The sequence below is a fragment of the Corvus cornix genome, chromosome 4A (assembly GCF_000738735.6).
Source record: "Corvus cornix cornix isolate S_Up_H32 chromosome 4A, ASM73873v5, whole genome shotgun sequence".
NCBI classification, from domain to species: Eukaryota; Metazoa; Chordata; class Aves; order Passeriformes; family Corvidae; genus Corvus; species Corvus cornix.
Genome location: NC_047058.1, coordinates 14,997,328 through 15,016,528, shown reverse-complemented (window position 1 = coordinate 15,016,528; position 19,201 = coordinate 14,997,328).

Sequence of the window (19,201 nt, the reverse complement as noted above, 5' to 3'; positions counted from 1 at the left end):
GCAGTTAACACATTATTGTTTGTATATTGGAAAATAAATTTTCACCATAATCAAGTTTCCTCTCTGCTAAGCCTTGCTTGACAGGCTCAGTAATATAGGAGACACCTAAAAGGTCATGGTGCGGTTTTCTCAGGCATTAATTTTACTTTCAGAATCAAAAGGACGCTCATCTCGAGATCTTTGAGCAAACATTGAATATAACTTTAATCTGTACTTCGATTTTGTAGTGAATAAGACAGATCAAAGACTCTCAGCTGGTTTTTTTTCACATTTCCTAGATGCCAGTTAACAAATCATGGGAAACTTTACACTATCTGGAATTACTTCTGTACCTCAAAATGCCCAGTTTCTAGAACAAACCTTAGGGTTTGGTTGGGAGGGATAGGTTTTCTTGAAGTATCTCACAAATTGGCACTGACTGATCTGGAAAGCCCACAACACCAGTCTCCTCTTGAGCCTCCTGGTTAGCATAACTTAAATTAGGACACCAGCCTTTAGTGCTTTTGTACCACTTCAGGCAGATAAAAACCTCTCTGATTGAGACTCAGAGATTTCAGTAGAGCCAGGACATTATCTTGGTTACTTGTGGGGGAGGGAAAAAAAATTAGATATAGCTTGGAATTCAGCCATGCAAGAGAGTGAATTTTGAAAGCCTATAAAAAATATTAATGATGTGGCATTCCTGCCAATCAGAGGTATTTTTTTTCTTTGATGTTTTCTATTAATATGAAGAGTCCTCTACACCTTATATAGCCCCAAAGTATTAACCATCTTGTAAGGTTATGATCAGAAGTAGATTTTCATATCATACAGGCACTGAAATTATGTCAAATTTCAGATATCTTTCCTTAATGCAGACTTGGTTTATATCTTTTTATATCTTGGTTTTATTTCTAATATCTTGCTTTCTAGTTAACTGCTAAAATTATTAGGCACAAAAAAAGGACTTTTCATTTTTTCATGGCTGCTGATAAGTTCCTTGCATGGGCAAGAGCCAGGTTGAGGGCTCAAATCTGTTGGCAATTCCCAGCAAAAAGTAAAAGCAATAAAGGTATCTGTGGTCCAGTCCACTTCAAAGTGTTCTTTATAAAAAGAACTTCTTAAAATTAGACCTAAAAATGTGCAGACACGAAATTTTAGCGTGGGATTCACATCACCTAACTTTAGGCTCCTGTGATGTAACCATCTATGTCTGATCTATATATAGTCTCCCTTTTTAGATAATGGAAAGAAAAAGCACTTCTAAAATATTTTTTTTTTCTGAACTACTTTAGTAATCCATCTTTAGATGAGATAAAGCATCCCTGGAAGTGCCCACTTCTACTCTACCCCTCTGACAGAAGCTGTGATGACTGCTTTAGATGTAGCCATATGAACATGGATATCTAAAATTCAGCACAAACGCTTTTATCCAGGAAATGCTGGTACAAGTTTTGGCTGTAGCACAACAGTAGTTATTCACTGAACTACCACCAGCAGCTAGAACAGATACTGGCAGTGTTTGCACAATTACAGCAATGACTGCAGAGACCCTGGCCTTTTCAATTTCAAAAAATCCACAAACCTGCAAACTAGCAATAGGCCATACACACACACACACATCTATATATATGCCTGTATCTATGTATGTATAGGCAGAGATAGGGAGAGAGTGCACATTTAAAACCCTGCAACATTTTATGCAAGTTACACAAGTCATAAACCCCTGTATTTGCCATTTTCACAGAAATATATATGTCAGATGGTCCTTTTAACAGTGAAAGAAATGAGAAGTTTCAGGAAAGCATATGGAACAACAATAAAGGAGCGTTTTTAATTTTAGTATAATAGTAGAGGAGTATAATTACACTTAAAACAATTGTGATGTGAAGGAAGAGAACCTTGAAAAGAGAGTCACTAGAAACAGTTCATGAGGGAAGAGTGAAAGCTTTTCAGCCTAATTTGGCTGAAAGGGAACTGGATTTAAAAACGGATTTAAATATCAGCTTAGGTGCTGAGCATTACAGCACCCAGTCTTTTCACAGACTGAAGCTAAACAACAGATTTAGAAATTATTCAATTAATTAATTTCCAACAGTGCTTCTCAGTACACTGTGTTCTGCAATGGAAGCACAGAGCATTTCATTTGAAAAGAACTCAAAAAGAAGAGAAAGAGTATTTAGAGCTAAGGAAGCCTACCACACAAGAAAAGTGTCTTCTTTTCAAATTATTAGTGAACAAGAAACACAAAATTAAGCCTATTTAGAGCAAACACTACTATTTCAGGGCATTTCATTCAGCTGGATTTCACAGGGAAGCATCAATTCAGTACAATTATGTGGTAAACACAAATAAACCAGAACTGACATTTTTCTTCCTCTGTTTTGCATTCTCTTCAAATATGAATTAAACAATGGGACAATGGTTTAGAAAGGGCTTCTTTTTAATCTTTGAATGCTACAAAGGCAAAATTCAGATCTCTTTTTCTAAAAGACAGATTAAAATCTGAGGAATAAGCAAGTTTTTAAACAGAATTACTAAGTTTTCAAAATGTGATTTGATTAGAAGACTCAGGCTTATATCCTAGAGAAAATCTCTTCTGTCCCGAGCTTGGTATAACTTAAATTCTTAGCCTGAAAAATCACTGAAATACAGCTATGCTTTACTAGAAATTTTCCCTCATCTCAGAATAGGTGATGGAATGGGATTTGTAGACAGCCTAGTCCTAATCCCTGTTTTTTTCAATACAAGGAGCCATTTGCAACTATTACATGACTGAAGTGTCAGAAAGGGGCAGACAAGAGGAAGAAACAAGTTTTCCTCTGTTCATACTTACCTTTCGGAGAGACAAGCACATAAACCAGCATTTAAAGAATTAGAGATTGAGTCAAGAGAAGAGGCTCTGGGTACCAGGATCCCTACAGACAACATGGGCAGATGTTCTAGGATTCAGAGGAGTCCAAGGCTGCATTGGCTCCATCACTTATTCCTGCACACTGTTGTCCTCTTGGAACTTGATTGTAAGCCTTAGGAATTGTGCATTTGTCCCACAGAAATGCATTTCTTCAGGAAATCATTGCCTTTCACTTTTATGCAGGTCAGAGACCATATCAGCTGCACAAACTGATTTCTAGCCTATCAGGCACTTACTTAGTTTTTTGTATATCAATACATGTATTACTAACATATAATTACTATTGGTTGAAGACTTTATTATATAAGCTTTAGAGGGTATGAGATATCTAAACTGTGTCTTTTAATTAAAAGAATCTTACATGATGAACACTTAATCTATTCTGAGCTTCCTGAGATAGCAGTCAGGTTTACCTAATCTATATAACTGTCATGTGTTTAATTAACTAATGGTTAATAGGGATTTCTAAAACAGATTAAATCAATAGCATTAAGCAAAAAGACAGATTTCTAATGAGACCCATTGATTTGGTGGTTGATTTTTAATGATTCCAGAACGAGCAAGCAATGTCTTATAGAAGAGAATTACATCTCAACAGAGCTTTATTACCTTGTTTGAGGAGTGCTGGATGCTGCTTTCAGGAAGAAATAATTCATTTTCAGAAGTGCCTCACTGTTTTAGTGTGTGACAGTTAAGAATGCCATTAACATACAAATGGTATAAAAACTCAGGAAAATACCCATAAGACTGCTCTTTTGGTTAAGGCATCAAACAGGATGTTACAGTCCCACAAACAGAGCACATGAATATCCAAGATGAGGGGACCTGCTGAAGTGACCAGGAAACAGCAAAACTGGGTGCCTAACCCTGGGAATGCCAGGGACCACGCCAGTCCTATGGCAGACCTGCTCCACTGGACACAGCACAGCAGTTTCTGTATTTTGGTATCAACCTGCAAATGGACTTTAAACAAGCAGCTCCACCCCTTTGTGACTCCATTCTTCACCTAACACTCATAGCCAAATATCTAAGATATCTCAGGCTCAATTCCCCACTTAATACTAATTGTCAAATTTATACTCTTTTTTCACAAAAAAAAAAAAAAAAAAAATTCTATAGTGTCTTCGCCTTTTGCTGTACAGCTCCTAAATGAGTTGCATACAGACTTTGTCACCTCTACTGTATTCAGCCTTCTATTTTTTAAGAAGCCAAAGACTTAGTCATAGGATTTTAAGTCAGAAAACCCACTGCCAATCTTGTAATTTACTGATTACTTCTCCTAACTTTTGCCTTGATCCTCCTTACAAGATCACATTATTTAGTTTCAAAATGCCTTCTAAAACTCTTTCTCAGCATGCCATCATCAAACCCAATTTTTTCTAGGTAAACCTGTCATAATTCTTTTGCTTTGCAATGATCCAGAACTAAATATAATGTCTCCTTTATAAGGTAAATAAAAAAGTTGAAATCACTGTAAGAATTTTTATATGTATATGTTTTTGATCTATAATCTAAAATCTCTCCAACATTTTCCAAGCAAATTCTTTAAGCAGAACTCGAGATAATTTTGCCAGATAAGAATTAGACAGAAAAGATTTTTTTTTTTTTGAGAAGCCATATCTAAGCTTTAAAACCACTGTTACAAAGTGATGAGTAACACCATTTACTAAATAAATAAACTAAATACAACCTGGTCCAGCTTCTCATAGGACCTTGTGAGTAGATCTGCCGTTTTACCTCTTATTATGTAGGGAAGGAAGAGAGGAAAAATAATTCCAAAGTGCTGACATTTGAAAAGTGGTGACCAAATTCAACTTGAAAATGCTTGACCTCAGAGCTGTAACAGCATAAAAAGCAGGGAAATGCTGCATTTGGTAGGTTGCTCTTAGACTTGGGGTGAAGCACAAAAGATTAGCAGCAGCTGAGGTTATTAGATGTACAGGATAAAGTCATGGCTAAACTTCCTGACACATTCCAGCACCAGCAGTTGCACTCTGAGTTTTTAAATGTCCCACTGCTACTTCAAGTAGCTATTGCACCTTTCAGTTGCCTTTCTGGAGTACGATTGTGCGCTGCTACAGAATTACCACCTCGGCACCAGTGCTCAAGGCGTGGAGTGAAATGATCTCTACACCTTGCATGAAAACCACTGCCCTGGACTTCTGTAAATGTTTTCCAAATACCAATACAAGTTGACCTATGGCAAGTCGGAACATTGGCTAACCTAGAATATCCTTTTAGGAACCCAATAAAATACTTTAAAAGCCCTTTCAGGTCACACCATGAGTTGCTACTGCAGAAACATTTTTCATCTACAAAGAACTCCTGTATCAAAAAGGAACAAACGTACTGACAAAAATAGAAGCAGCAAAAATTGAGAAACATAAATACATCCACTGGCAAATGGATCAGCTTTGTCTGGCCAATCAAAGCCCTGTCAGCTTCAGCATGAGTGTGGTCAATGGCAAGCCTATATAGGCTGGACATTTGAAACATCTCAAAAGACAGTCCTGTTCCATTCCATTTACACTCACTTGCCCTTCAACAAACCTTCCATTTCTCTGTATAATGCAGAAGTTTTCCTGGAGTGTGTAGATGGGACATGATTAGATTAATTTTTTTCATCCCAGAGTCTAATGTTAACTAGTTGTGAGTTCAAACAGTTGTTAAGATAATGTATGTTCTTTTCTGTCCTTAATCCTATGTCTTGTTATAACAAACAACAATTACCATGTTTTACTTTTATCTGATTTTATGATAAAAGAAGATATGTTGCACCATTTATCATGGCATATCTCTTCAGTAGGAAAAGATCTTACTTTGAGACATAGGTTTTTACTGAGATTAATTCCCACAATTAATCTCGATGAATTATATGTTTAATTAGATGCCTATTAATGTTTTATGTCTGCAATGAATCATAGAGCTAACTTGAGGAAACCAGAAATGCATTGAATTAAAATAAACGGTTGTTTAATTTGATCTTGTGCATAAATATCAGTAATGAACCAGAAACGTTTTCATGCAGGCAATCATGTTCCCTGAACAGAGACATAAGGAAATGTCCTTCTAAAGGCATTTGTCACTTCAAACCCTTGTAAAAAAAGGTATTTGCTGTTGTCACTGTTGGTCCTCCACACAACTGAATGATTGAGGGAGTGTGTTTAATTTTTGTGCAGTTCTGTTCCATTGTCTCAGAGACACAGAGATTAGCAGAGACACACAAAGAGTGTGGGTATATTTTAAAGAGCTGCCAGATGAGGTGCCTGTAGTGGGATTTGAAGGGTAGGGGGTGAAATTGTAAACACTGAATTTGTACCAAAACTCTTTGCTCAGAAAGCTTAAAGTTGTCACATTCTACAGATTTTGGGGGGAGAGGGGAGAGGAAGGGAGGAGGCATGAGGAAACACTCGGGAGGTTAAACTAAAAACTTGCTCATTTCCGAGAAGTGTTTGGGAACACAGAGCTCACAACATGTTGAGGACATAAATACATGTTGGTTCCCCCCAAAAATCCCTTTTCCTGCAGACCTCTCCCCATTGGGGCCTGTGCCTGGCTCACAGCCCCACCTTCACTCCAAAGGCCGGTAGGCTCCAGGCCTCTCGGGAAGCAGCCAGGATATTCTTTTTCTTTAAATATTTGAAGTCTCCAGACTATTTTATAAGTCCCAGACATCCTTTCTCAGTTCCCTTTTATTGCTTAGCCCTCCACTAAGCACCTGCACGGATTACCCAGGGCACTTTTGAGCAGAGGATAAAGTCCAGTTTCTAATGGTGATTATTGATATTACCTCAAGGTGCAAAATTCCTGCACAAATGAATAAATAGAAAATTTTCAAGAGATGAAGTTAAATTTCCTCTATCGTGTATCCTAATTTTCTGCATTGATTTTCAAGAATCAGTGTATTAATTAACTGTAACTTGGAAGCATTTAGGACAAATACTGCTCTTTCCCTGACTCCCCAAGAGTCCAAAGGTAGTGTGCACCTCAGTCACAATATTCAGAAAACTGGGAATAGCATTCACATTTCAAAAAGTGCCATTTTGAAGACCACAGATCAATCAATCATAGAAGATTAATCATTACTTCCTAAGCAACATGAAAATAGTTTTTGGAATGTGTTTTGTTTTTTTTTTTTTGTTCTGCAGCAGTGCAGGTTTTTTTGACAGCGCAATCTGTAGTGGAAAATAGATATTGATTTGTATTAGTGTTTTATTTCCTTAAATTTCTTCCTGGTCTTTGTAATTATGTAGAAGTGAGGAAACCAACTTTCTGCTGTTTAAACTAACCTTGATGCTATATTGAAATAGTGCTATTGTTCCATGCAAGTTTGAAGCAGAAGTTTTGGCTACATGATTTCAACACCAGAATTGCAAAGAATTAGAGTATTTATCTTCTGCAGAATTCAAGGATCTGGTTAAAAGCAAACAGGTTCTGACATCTTCAGTTTGGATGTCTTCTGGATTCAGTTTGATTATTTTATTTTATAAGCTTTATTTATTTATTATTAATTTTACTTAGGCAAGAATGACAAAATCCCTAGAGAGACTTTCTTGGAAGAGTGTGCCAGTAGCTGAGTAAATGAATGCTTCAAAAAAAGCCCCTTTTACAAAGTCTGGTCGCCAACAGCTTCGTGTGCCATTGTGAGCCAAATCAAAGAGCACACGGTAAAATTTTGATAAGAAAGTTTTCATGGAAACTGACTTTAATGGAAAATGTGGGTTTCCACTAATTATTTTTTTTCACAACTGGTGAACTCTTTTCTTCAAATAAGTGTGTATTATTAAAAAAAGTAATTTTTACTTCAGACAAACCATTTCAAGCTCCTAACCTTTCCTTTTCCCCCCCTTTGAATTCCCCACTTATGCCAAACAAGCAGTTTAAGCATCTCTAGATGTGCTGTATGGGAATACAGTTAAAATGCCTTCTGTCCTCTCCCCTGTCCTATGTTCCACATCTGCTCTGCAGCTTCAGTGGACATCACAGCCAGGGCAGAACCACAAGACAGGTCAGCAGGAGAAACCAGAACACTTCTTGGAAACCCTGACTAGCCCACCATTGACAACACAGAAGGAACCAGTCTGACAAAATTTGGAGACACCTGAATCGATACTTTGCAGTTTAGACTCATGGGTTTCATGAGACAGTGTTCTTTTTTTTCATGTTATCCTCCCAAAGTTGAAATTTTCTACAAAACTATCACATTTATCAGACTGGCTTTACTAGTAAAGCACTCATATTTCAGGCCAGGAAAGCAAAACTCTTGATACCATACATTAAAAAATAATGCCACTCGTCTGACTGCTTTGGCAATGGTCTTAGCACACCAGCTGCTTGCCTCTCCCACTGCAGATAGAGCTAAACTCATTCTCTGCTACTAGAGGGAAGAGAACTAAGTTTAGCTCTGCTAATTGCATTTTAGTCACAAGAATACAACCATACACCCCACTTGGAAGGCTTCAAAATCTTTATCATAGCACAAATCTTTCCCTTGGAGAAAGGGAAAAAAAAAATTCAAGTACTGCCTCTAGTTTCTGCTCACTCCAAGAAGAACGACATGCAGACTTGTACTACCACTTTGAATTTATGATTTAGGTTTAATTTGTCTTGCAGAAAACAGAGCCATGCACCATGATTTAAGGAATAGAAGTCTTTCCTTTAGTTTCTCCATTATGACCTTTAGATCTTAATTAGTTTCAAAAAGGTGTATTTTTGCTATGTTTCCCATTACTTTTCATCAGAGAGGGACCCACAACTATTTTTTCATTTTCATATGTTATTACAACTTTTTATTTGATTTTAATTCATCTTGTGTATGAGTAATATGAGCTGATAGCATTTTTAGTTAAATCCAATTAAATTAGGTTTACACTGAATATTTCTAATTTTCTGTCTTGCCAGTATCCAGACAATGAGCTCATAATACATTTATAAATGTTCTTAATTCTTATATTGTCTATTCTCTGCTAAATTTGAAGGCAAAGAAGCCATGGTAAATAATTCAATATTAGAACTTCAATAAAGGCAAAATTATTTCTTCTTCATGTTTTTTCAAAGGGTACAAATCCTGCACAAAATCCATGAAAATCTACTCTGACCACTACATTACTGGAAGTGGAAGAATGCTACACCAATTCTGATTTATGGAGGTGTTTCTCAAGAGTTCTGTCTAGTTCTGTCATATGGGTGATATGTTTTAGAAACATGCACAGTAAAACTTTGGGATGAAATTAATCCCCTTTGCCTCCTTCCTAAAACTCAAAGCAACAAAATAGAAGAAATTCAATGAAAAAAAAAAAAAGAAACAGAAAATCTGTCTGACCAGACTGCAAGCTTTGCTCTAATATTATTTACAGGATCTCTGAAGTGTGCTGATTAGGACAATATTTTTCCTCCTACATGGAAGACAGAATGCCAGAAATACAACAAGCACAAGAAACAGCTTGGCAGAGGGCTGGCATTTCAAGAGTACTTGTGGGGGAGAGAAATTTGATAGCTAGATTAGAGAAAATAAAGTGACTTTCCAGCTAATTAATGTGCCATTGTCAAGGTTTAATCCCAGGCAGCAGCGAAGCACCAGGCTCTGAACTCACTCCCCCACCTCTGCTTCCTTGTGGGGAGGGAATTGGAAAGGAAAGGTAAAGATCTCATGGGTTGAGGTAAGAATAGCTCAATAATTGAAACAAAATAAAGTATAATAATACTATTATTACTAATAATAATAAAAAGGAGGGAGAGGAATAAAGCCCAAGAGATAAGTGATGCATGACACAACTGCTCAGCACCCGCTGAATGAAGCCCAGCCCGTACCCAACCAGCAGTCACTGCCCCCCCCCATATAAACTCCCCCAGTTTATATGCTGGGCACCATGTTCCAGGATGTGGAATATCCCTTTGGCCAGCCTGGGTCAGCTCTGCCGTGCTCTCCCCTGGCTTCCCTGCCAGAGCAGGGGAACTGAAAAGTCCTTGACTGAGAGCAAGCACTGCTCAACAACTAAACATCAGTGTGTTACCAACATTATCCTCATGCTCAACCCAATTCACAGCACTGTACAAGACATGAAGACAATTAACTCTATCCCAGCTAAAACCAGGCCAACTGTCAATTGGTAATAAATCCCAACCAGTGTATGTACTTCTATGTATGCTATATTAGAATTATATAATAGGTTCATACCATTGAAATCAATGAAACTTCTAATAAGACCTTATAATTTGGAAATCAAACTCATTTTTTAAATCAACAGGAATGCTTATTTTGGAAATTCCTGAGGACAGGGAATAAGTCAGAACTCAGTCTTAACATCTAGCCAATTAAAATAGCTTAATTTTTCAAACCTTTCTCTACTGAATATACACAAACAACATGAATTTCAGAATTTTCTCAAAGTGTTCATATTAAGAGCTTCCTCTTGTCTTCCAACTCTAGGACACTATTCACTATGAGAAGCAAAGCTCGTATTCTTCAAAAAGCAAGTAATATATTTTTTTCTTCTCTTAGATAATTCCCTCACTCACAGTCAGTGCCAAGTTCTTTCTTTACACCTCAGTCATCAAACCCAAGTTCAGATCCCATCAACAGTAGCTTTGCTGTTGACTTTATCACAGCCAAGGTTGTGGTCTCAAGGAATATTAAGAATCTGAGTGCTAAGTGCTGTCATTTATGCCTTTTCCCAGTCCTGTAACAGACTGACTTTGCTTCTGTGCAGAAAAATGCAAAAATCTCACCACTACAGTGACTAGCCCACATAGAGCTGCTGCATTAATAGCTGTCTTCATATGAAGAGGATGGAAAAAGAAAGAAAATTGTCGACAAACTTATCACCAGTATGTGAATGTATTGAATTCTATTTTCATAAGACAAGTCCATTAGATCTTAGATCTGGTATATTGTACAGCAAAGCAGCAGGACTCTGCAATAAAGACACATCATAATAGTAAAGGTTGAGCTAAAGAATAGAAACTTAATCCAAGCAGGACCAAAAAGACATGCTAAATTTAAATTAAGTGGAGGACTGGGATCCGTCAGTATTTGATTTAGCTGGGAGGAAGCAAGGTATTTTAAGAGTATTTAATAAAATCCAAAAAAAATCAGACTTCTGAGATGTGGAGAGAAAAATGGATTATAGTGACATGGATACAGAGGGCTGGTTTACTACCAAAGTGCATAAGCAATAAGCCTATTCATTTAAAAAGTAACAAAATTTTACTTTTGATGTCCTTAAGGATATTCTTCAGTTCTTCCTTTGGATATACTTCGAGGGAAGAACAAAACTTTCTCATTTCATAGGTTTGCTTCATTTAAATGATGTCATTTTAAACTGTATCACAAAGTGAGCTACAAATGACAACACTCTCCAGAACTGGATCACTGACTGCCTGCTTTGGGACACATAAACTTGCAGAGCACAGCTGCTAATTATGTTTTTATTTTATTCCTTCTTGCTTATTACAGGACTGTTTTTCAAAGACAGGTGAAAATAAGGGAAAGAGGGCTTATTACAGAGCCCTAGAGACAACCAACACTGTTTTGGAGACAGTAGTCTGCTGGCAGATTTTTATATCCTGTTTGGTCTAACTTTAGAGGAATCATAATTTCTTTGTACTCTCAACACTAACCTTAACTGTAAGATAGGTAAAATTCAAAGTAATTGTAACAGAGTTATGGTGTCTGATTAAAACATTTGGTATCTAGAAATAAAACAGTGTGTTGCTTACCTTGTTTTAAGCTGAGTACACTGCATAATCAATACTCAAGGCTCTTTGTTGAGCTTGTATTTTGTATAATGCAGATATTACTTGACTATAACCTGCTGTCAGTTTTGTTAGATTTTTTTTCTCCAAAATCACAGAGATTTCACTCTGAAATGCAAAAAACTGCTTGGTAAACATCCCAAATTCTTTGTCATATCCGCATTTCTCTTTAGGGTTATGTGCGTGTCTGGAATCTGAGTTAATTAACATAGTGTATATCTGATTATATTAAATCATGAATGATTAAAATCCAAACATCAGGCATAAATTTTTGTTAACTTTATGTGTTTACATGACATCAGAAGCACTGTTCTGCTGTGGTCTCAGTGGACTCTCAAAGGCAGGAGCTGGCTGGCTGCCCATCTCCCCACACAGATCCAGGACATTCTGGGCCCTGTAGCTAAAGAGAGTTTCATCAAAGGGAAGGGAAGGGCTTGCTTCTGTACAAGGAATAAGAGAAGGAGTTCAGCTGGAACAAAGTTTCATTGCAAAGCCCCTATCCTGCATAGATTAAATTTGATACTTATGCATACATAAGTACTTGCTCATATACATTTCCCTCAGAAGTCAATTTGTTTAAAATACTGAAGATTGGATTAAGGTTTAATATCAATTCCTGCCCGAAAGTCCAAGTTTATAATCAACAAAAAAAGAAATCAGCCCATCCCAGTATCCAACAGGTGATTTACACTACAGCCAGACCAACCCATGCCACTCAGGTGTGGTGCCACTCATATTTTACAGTATTTTGCCACCACTCACTGCTTGCTCTCAATATAGCTTAGCACAGATGCCTTACACCGTAAATAATTTCAGCCTTCCCGAATGCAGATAAGACACAGCAGAGAAATATGGTGACATTTCATTTTAGGATATATTTAAGTAACTCAGAAACCTACAACACAAAACAGGAAACAAGAAAGCAATTTTCTTTCTGTAAATAGATGTATCCTGGTATGTGGCAAAGGAAAGCAAAACACTTGGCTGGACAGAACAGTATTATAAGATCTTCATACTAATATTAAAAGACCAAATAGATTGAGACTAGGAAAAAGGAAATTTTGTGAGAAACAACTAATTATAATAAAAAACCCATGTATGCTAGCTAACCATCTGCCACCAAGAGAACAAATTTACCTGCTATTAATTTTGGAGATAAACACACAGCTGAAATGCCAGATTGCACAACTTTGGGAACAAAATCACTGTCATGCAAAAGGGAGGTGTATGGCCTATAGCATTTAACATCTTTCCCATAGCTCCAGTATCTGGACATGAAAAATGTTCCACAGTTTGCCAGGAATAGGTGTGTCATACACACATGTACTGCTACCTAATATTTTGACTATCAGCTTCTTGTGATGTAACATTTTGGCCTGATGTTGACCAGCACCTTTAACCACAACTGTTGGGTGCTGGTTACAAGATATCAAATGGAGCAGCAGAAATACAGGATGACCAACAGATAAAGATCTTTATTTAAACTGATCTCAGTTCCAAGTCTGTAAGGAAATTAACTCGAATCATTCCAGACTAACTGGAAGTCACGATCCACCATATGTAGCAAGTAAGTTTTTCTGATGCATTTTCAATCAAATTCAAAAATCAGGCTGGGAGTATGTCAACAATCTCTTAAAATCATAACATCAGGCGTACTACTGCGAATTTTATAGCTTTGAAAAAGGCCAGCTTACACTCTTCTCTGGATGCATCTTACCATGTATATGCACCTTATAATAGAGTTGTCCACTTCTCCATCTGCATGTAGGATAATATTTAAAGCAAAGATTTGGTGGGAGGAGAAAATAAAAAAGCATCAGGAGATGAGCTGAGAAGAGAGCAGGTAAAGCTGTTTCTGCCAAGAGCTGGCATATCATTTACTACCCATGAACATGCAGAGAAGCCATATAGAAAACTGTACATGAATAACTGTAATTCTGACTGCATTTTTGTACTATAGATCTTAAGATCCCTTGTCCACTTATTTAAAATAAGAAAGTTGCCTAATTATCAGTGACATTTAAATCCAAAGGAATACTCAGTAAGGGTAAATGTCTTAGATTTAGTGGGTTTACCCCATGAATTCACAGCCAGTTGTCTCATTTATGTTGGTTCAAGTTCTGGGTTTTTCTTTTCATAATTCCTTGGATTAGATTATCCAAAGCAACATTTTAATACTCACCTCACACAGAAAAGTGAACTATGAATAATATCGGAGGCTCTTTTATACTCTCTAGATATTTATATATACAAGTTTATATTCCTGAAGACTGTCAAATCTATTTTTCTTTAGTCATAAAAATTCAGCTGTTGTATTTCTGCTTGGTTCTAGATGGATAGGAAGTAAGTGAATCACTGGATATTGATTTCTTAGCATCTGGAGTATTACAATGAATAAAATTCTTTTTCTTTACAGAAATCAGTGTTACACAACCAAAAGCAAAATTATCTTTTCTCAGTCTGCAAAATATTCTGTTAAATACAGTGATTTTTTTCAGGTGCAATAAAAACATTAGAAGGCTTTTTTTAGTTCAAATTAAATATATTTTGTTTAACATGTTACAAGTTATCTGATTTCATAGTTCCTTTTTTCCACCACCACTCCCATTCCCATCATGTTTATTTTTCTTTCACCCTTGCTGCAGGAAAATACCTAAAACTTTCCCGATGAGATGACTGGATACTATGCTATGAAAGAGGAAACATCACTTTCAACCCTATCCAGCACTGCCACAAGACCTGTACCCTTAGTTCTCCTACAGTTATCTAAGTAGCTTACAGCTCTGTTGGTCCAGAAATAGAAATCAGGAGGATATCCAGTAAAATCACTTGCACAGCTAAGATAAAAATTCAGCTTAGTCTCATGAAAATTACACTGAGGGTAGGAAATGCTACAACAGCAATCTATGCAAGGAGAAAAATGAGAACACAGGAAGAATATAATTTCTGTAAAAGAGGTGTAGATTGTAATGCTGTGCTGCTTCTGATTGCTGGAGCGAGCCAGCTGAAAGTGGTGGTGGTGATCCTGTGCATCACTGAAGAGTGCTATAATACACACACACACACACACACACACAAGAGAACTGTATCCTTTGGGAGATCTGCGTTTTATACCCACACACAGGAAAGTCAAGAAACTTTAGAGGGGCTTTTTCAGTTTAAAAGGTAATTTATAAAACATTAAAACTTTGAGCCCTAATATTTTATGCTTCATGTTTTGCATAGGGACAGCAAACCATTTTACAAGGGGCCTGAATCAGCAAAAATATTCTGACAATTTCTCAGTGCTTCAATGACACAGATTCCCTGTGTCAAAGTCTGTTCTCATTTATGAGGATATAAATATAGAGCAACTCTTCTTTGGAGGAGGTGGTGACAGTTTATAAGCTTCATTTTGAAAGGTTTCTTTCAAATCAGTCTAAAACCATTGTATAAATAATGCATTTCTCATTTCTCTGTTTAGCGTATTAATAGAAGAGGATTTCCTGAATGGTAAAAAATTTCTGTCTGTAGGACTCACACAACTATACCAAGCAACAGCAGAACTGCTACAGTGTAGCATTTTCATGCATTACAAATGTGGTTTATTTCTAACTAAAACATAACACAGTGTTGGCCCTGGACATAAATGGAAAAAAAACCATGGGTTTTTATTTCCTACATGCTGACCGTTGTTTCAGTCACACAATCACTGGACCTACAACTTATCGATGAGCTAGGCCAGCCAGAGTTAGCAGACTGTAATTACTGTGAGAATGGCCTTCTGTTGTCTTACGGTCCAGCAGTGGCCACAGGCCGTGGGCTGAGTAACATTTCTGTGGAAATTATATGAACTTCAGAGCATCTGAATGATCAATCTCTCACACATGCTAACACCCACACACTGTCTGTCTCTGTTTTTTATCTTGAAAATGAGATGTCAATAAGACATTACTTTTAGCTGTTGGGGTTTTTTTTGTTACATTAATGGCAGAGTGGTACTAACAGATGATCTCAACATTTCCTGTGAGATACTCATGGCTTCAGTAAGCATGCACCATTGGGTACCAGACAGAGTCTGACAACCTTTTTCATTCTTTGAGTACCATTTCATTGAACAACCACCCCACTGGAGAAATTCAAGTTTTTTTTAACTTGGAATACTGGAATCTAGCCCTTTTGAGACAGGGAAGACTGGTGTTTGTATTGGAAAGTTTTTACGTTCCAGCCTTACTTTTGAGAAACTGCTGTTGGTTTCAGTGAATTAGAGACTGCAGAACTGGGTCACATTTGTTTTGTGACTTTTGAGAATCTACCAATATTTATCCAAACTTTACATGGCTTATGTAAGGGTCATCCACTCATAAACATTGGCCCCCTACTATCCATACCTCATTAGTCCAACCTCACTCTGAAAACACCAAGAGGAAGTGTTCTTTGAAAAGTTGTTTTGCGGGGAGCTCGTATTTTTAGCAAAAAAAGTTGCTGCTAGTAGAAGTTTGTTTGGCTTTTTTTTTTTTTTCAAAAACACTCTAGGTTTTGAAATACAGAGTTCTTTTAAAATGCCGTCAGCTTACCTGCCCAACTGAATCCAGAGGCTTTTCTCCTCTGTAAGAAGTCAAAAAAGGTCGACTGTCTTTGAAGATGCTGGAGATAAGATCAAATGCATCCAGAATTAAGTCAGTTCTCAGGTGCAGCACTACTTAACAAAACCAAGGGTATTGCTTATTCTCAATGCTTGGCTCTCTACAACTGCAGGACTCTGAGCATTGCTTTGGAACCCGTCAGAACTTGATAATTATTCCTAACCCTGGGGAAACCCAAACATCCTCAAATCATCCCAGTACCCAGTGTTACAACACTGTAACTCCATCTCACAAAAATCAGGGCTTCAGTGCCCAAATATCACATAAAGAGAACATTTATATCTTATTTCTGATTTTTAAGACAGAGGAGAGTCTTCAACTTGATCCACTGGGAGGATTCCAGCCCTCCAAAGCTCCTCATGTTTACCTTTATATCTTTAAATCTTTTTCATTCAAATCAAAGAGCATGCATTTGCTCCAGAGGAAGCACCAAGGAAGTCTACTTTCTGTGTGTAATAGGGCTGCCTATTGAGAATAAAACTCAGGCTGTGCCCATATGCCTGTGTCAGCCATGTGAAGGTCTGGGTACAGCATTCTAGGGAGCTGTAGTACAGGAGGTACTGCACTGGATTACCCTTTTCGGGCTTCTAGGATGAGCAATGCAGCCACAGAGTGAATATCCCTGTGTTTCTGATCCCTGTCTGGAGTCTAACCTTGACGGCTAAGGTGGGATCCATTACATCAGCCATGCACAGACTGTGTGAAGCAAGGACAGCTCCCAAGAGGGTTTTAATCAGTGTATACCTCCTGTCTAATCCACACTGGCATGGACAGCTCTCTAAAACTTCTCTTCACCCAGGAGAATTATTTTCTCACTCAAAATAATAGACTTCAAAGCACATATTGGACAAAACCAAGTAATTCTGTAATAATTCCATTTGAAAATATGACAGATGAGCAAAGTATCCCAGGCTGCCTAATTACATTTTCCTCCTTCTTTCATGGTATTTTCCATATTACATCTAATTGAAAATAAGTGGTCTGATTATTTCTGAACCATGCTGCTCAAAGCCATATTGATTATCAATAATATTAAGGTTCATTTATTACATTATTTCTAGCCCAGGTGCCCAAATTGGAAGGTGGTGTTACTCTTCCTTAAGCATCTCAGCTGTTTAAAATTAGATGAGCTAGTTACTTTCATGAATGAAAAAAAAAGTTTTCCAATTTTACTTTTGCAGCATTTCTCTTTTTACCTTACCTACTTAAATATTTGTTTCTATTTCACAATGACTTCACTCAGCCCAAAAGACATTAATTTCACAAAACCATGCAGTGAAACAGTTCAATGTTATGCTAAGCCACCCAAGGTATCTTAATAGAACTCATGTGACTGTTTTAGAATACAAGGTGAGTTGTTTCAAGAACAAAGGGTAAATATCCATGGTGGTGTGCTTTGCACACTGGACTATTTAGAAGTTTGATGATAGAAATGGATAATCTTAGATTGTAAGGCCTTACAAGTAACTCACACATTTCAGGTGATGTTATTTGATTTTTTTCTTGTCAGCTTTTCTTACAATAAACGTTTTTTCCTTGTAATAATACATAGCTTAACGTTGGATGCAGCCTATAAGAAGTCACCAAAATGATTACATTTTGTTTTTTGGTTGTTTCCTAAGCAAAAGTGCAGTAAGGAACAAGAAAGGTTCATTTAATGCTACATATTGTCTATTAACTTTACAAGAGAACAAGCTGTGAACATGCATCAGTGTGAGCATGTGCAGTATTAGGGAAATGCACAGCCATTAACAAAGAATGTACATAGCACTGGGGGTAAGATAAACCTGTTATTTCCCAAAAATCATGGCTAACCCATGACAAAGTGACTCTCTCACAAGATAATTATGCCCTTATCACTGACATTTAATTTTCTTTGCACCTCTAGTGTGTTCAAACTGTAGAGCTACCACTGCCTCTTGTTTTCAAGGCCATGGATGCAGGTCAAGGACTCACTCTTATCAACTTTCCCTTCACTGAACAGGCAAGGTAAGGCAGCAGAGCAGAGCCTTCATCCCAGATACCATCACCAGTCACCTTGTGAGCTTTAGAAAAGACCACAAAGTTTCCTTATGGTAGGCAGTCTGTGGTATCCACTCTAAAATTACACAAGAAATCGTATCTACAGGTGAGCTGAAATACAGAGCCTCACAGTTTGATATTTCTCAAGTGTTGATTTTTTAGGAACAGCAATTTTATAAAGAGAGTTTTAATAACTTTGATATTTAAGATTTGGCTAATAAATAACAATCTTTTTTCACAAAGATTAAAAATATTAAAAAATAACTCATTGTATTTTTCATACAGAATTAAACTCAGAGTGCCAGATTCCACCATTTCTAATCTTTCCAAAGTGTGTATGAAGGTTATTCATTCAATTCTGCTGCACATGGCTAACATTAAGGGAAAAGTCTCAGTGACTTCCAACAATTTTTATCAGATTAGCCAAAACACACATTCTAAGTTTATGTACATCTTTGCCTCAAGCAACAAAGAGAGAAGATCATTCAAGAAATTACTTGATTTTAAGATTTCATATTGAACTGAAACTTTTAGCACAGTGGCCAATGTAAGATTGGATAGGCACACATTCTGAGTAAGATCTCAGATAGAAAATAGGTATTTTTGGGAATTACAGCAATTGTCAAATCTCTCAAGGAGTAGCTCAGCAGTGACGTGTCCTTTCTCCTTCACATGTGCATCTCATTCACCTTGCTTATTCCTTAATTGAGTTCAGCTCTGACACATTAGTTTGTGACAGTAACATAATTTAATTTTTCACGTGTAAATGGTTCCTCTGAAATCACTGGAGGACAACTGCATGCTCACATGGCTTTAAAACTAGAGCTGGTCACTCATTCTGGCCACTCTTAGGGCATCCCAAGAATTTCATTGAGTTAGGGAGATTTTCTTTAGTGATTTTTCTATC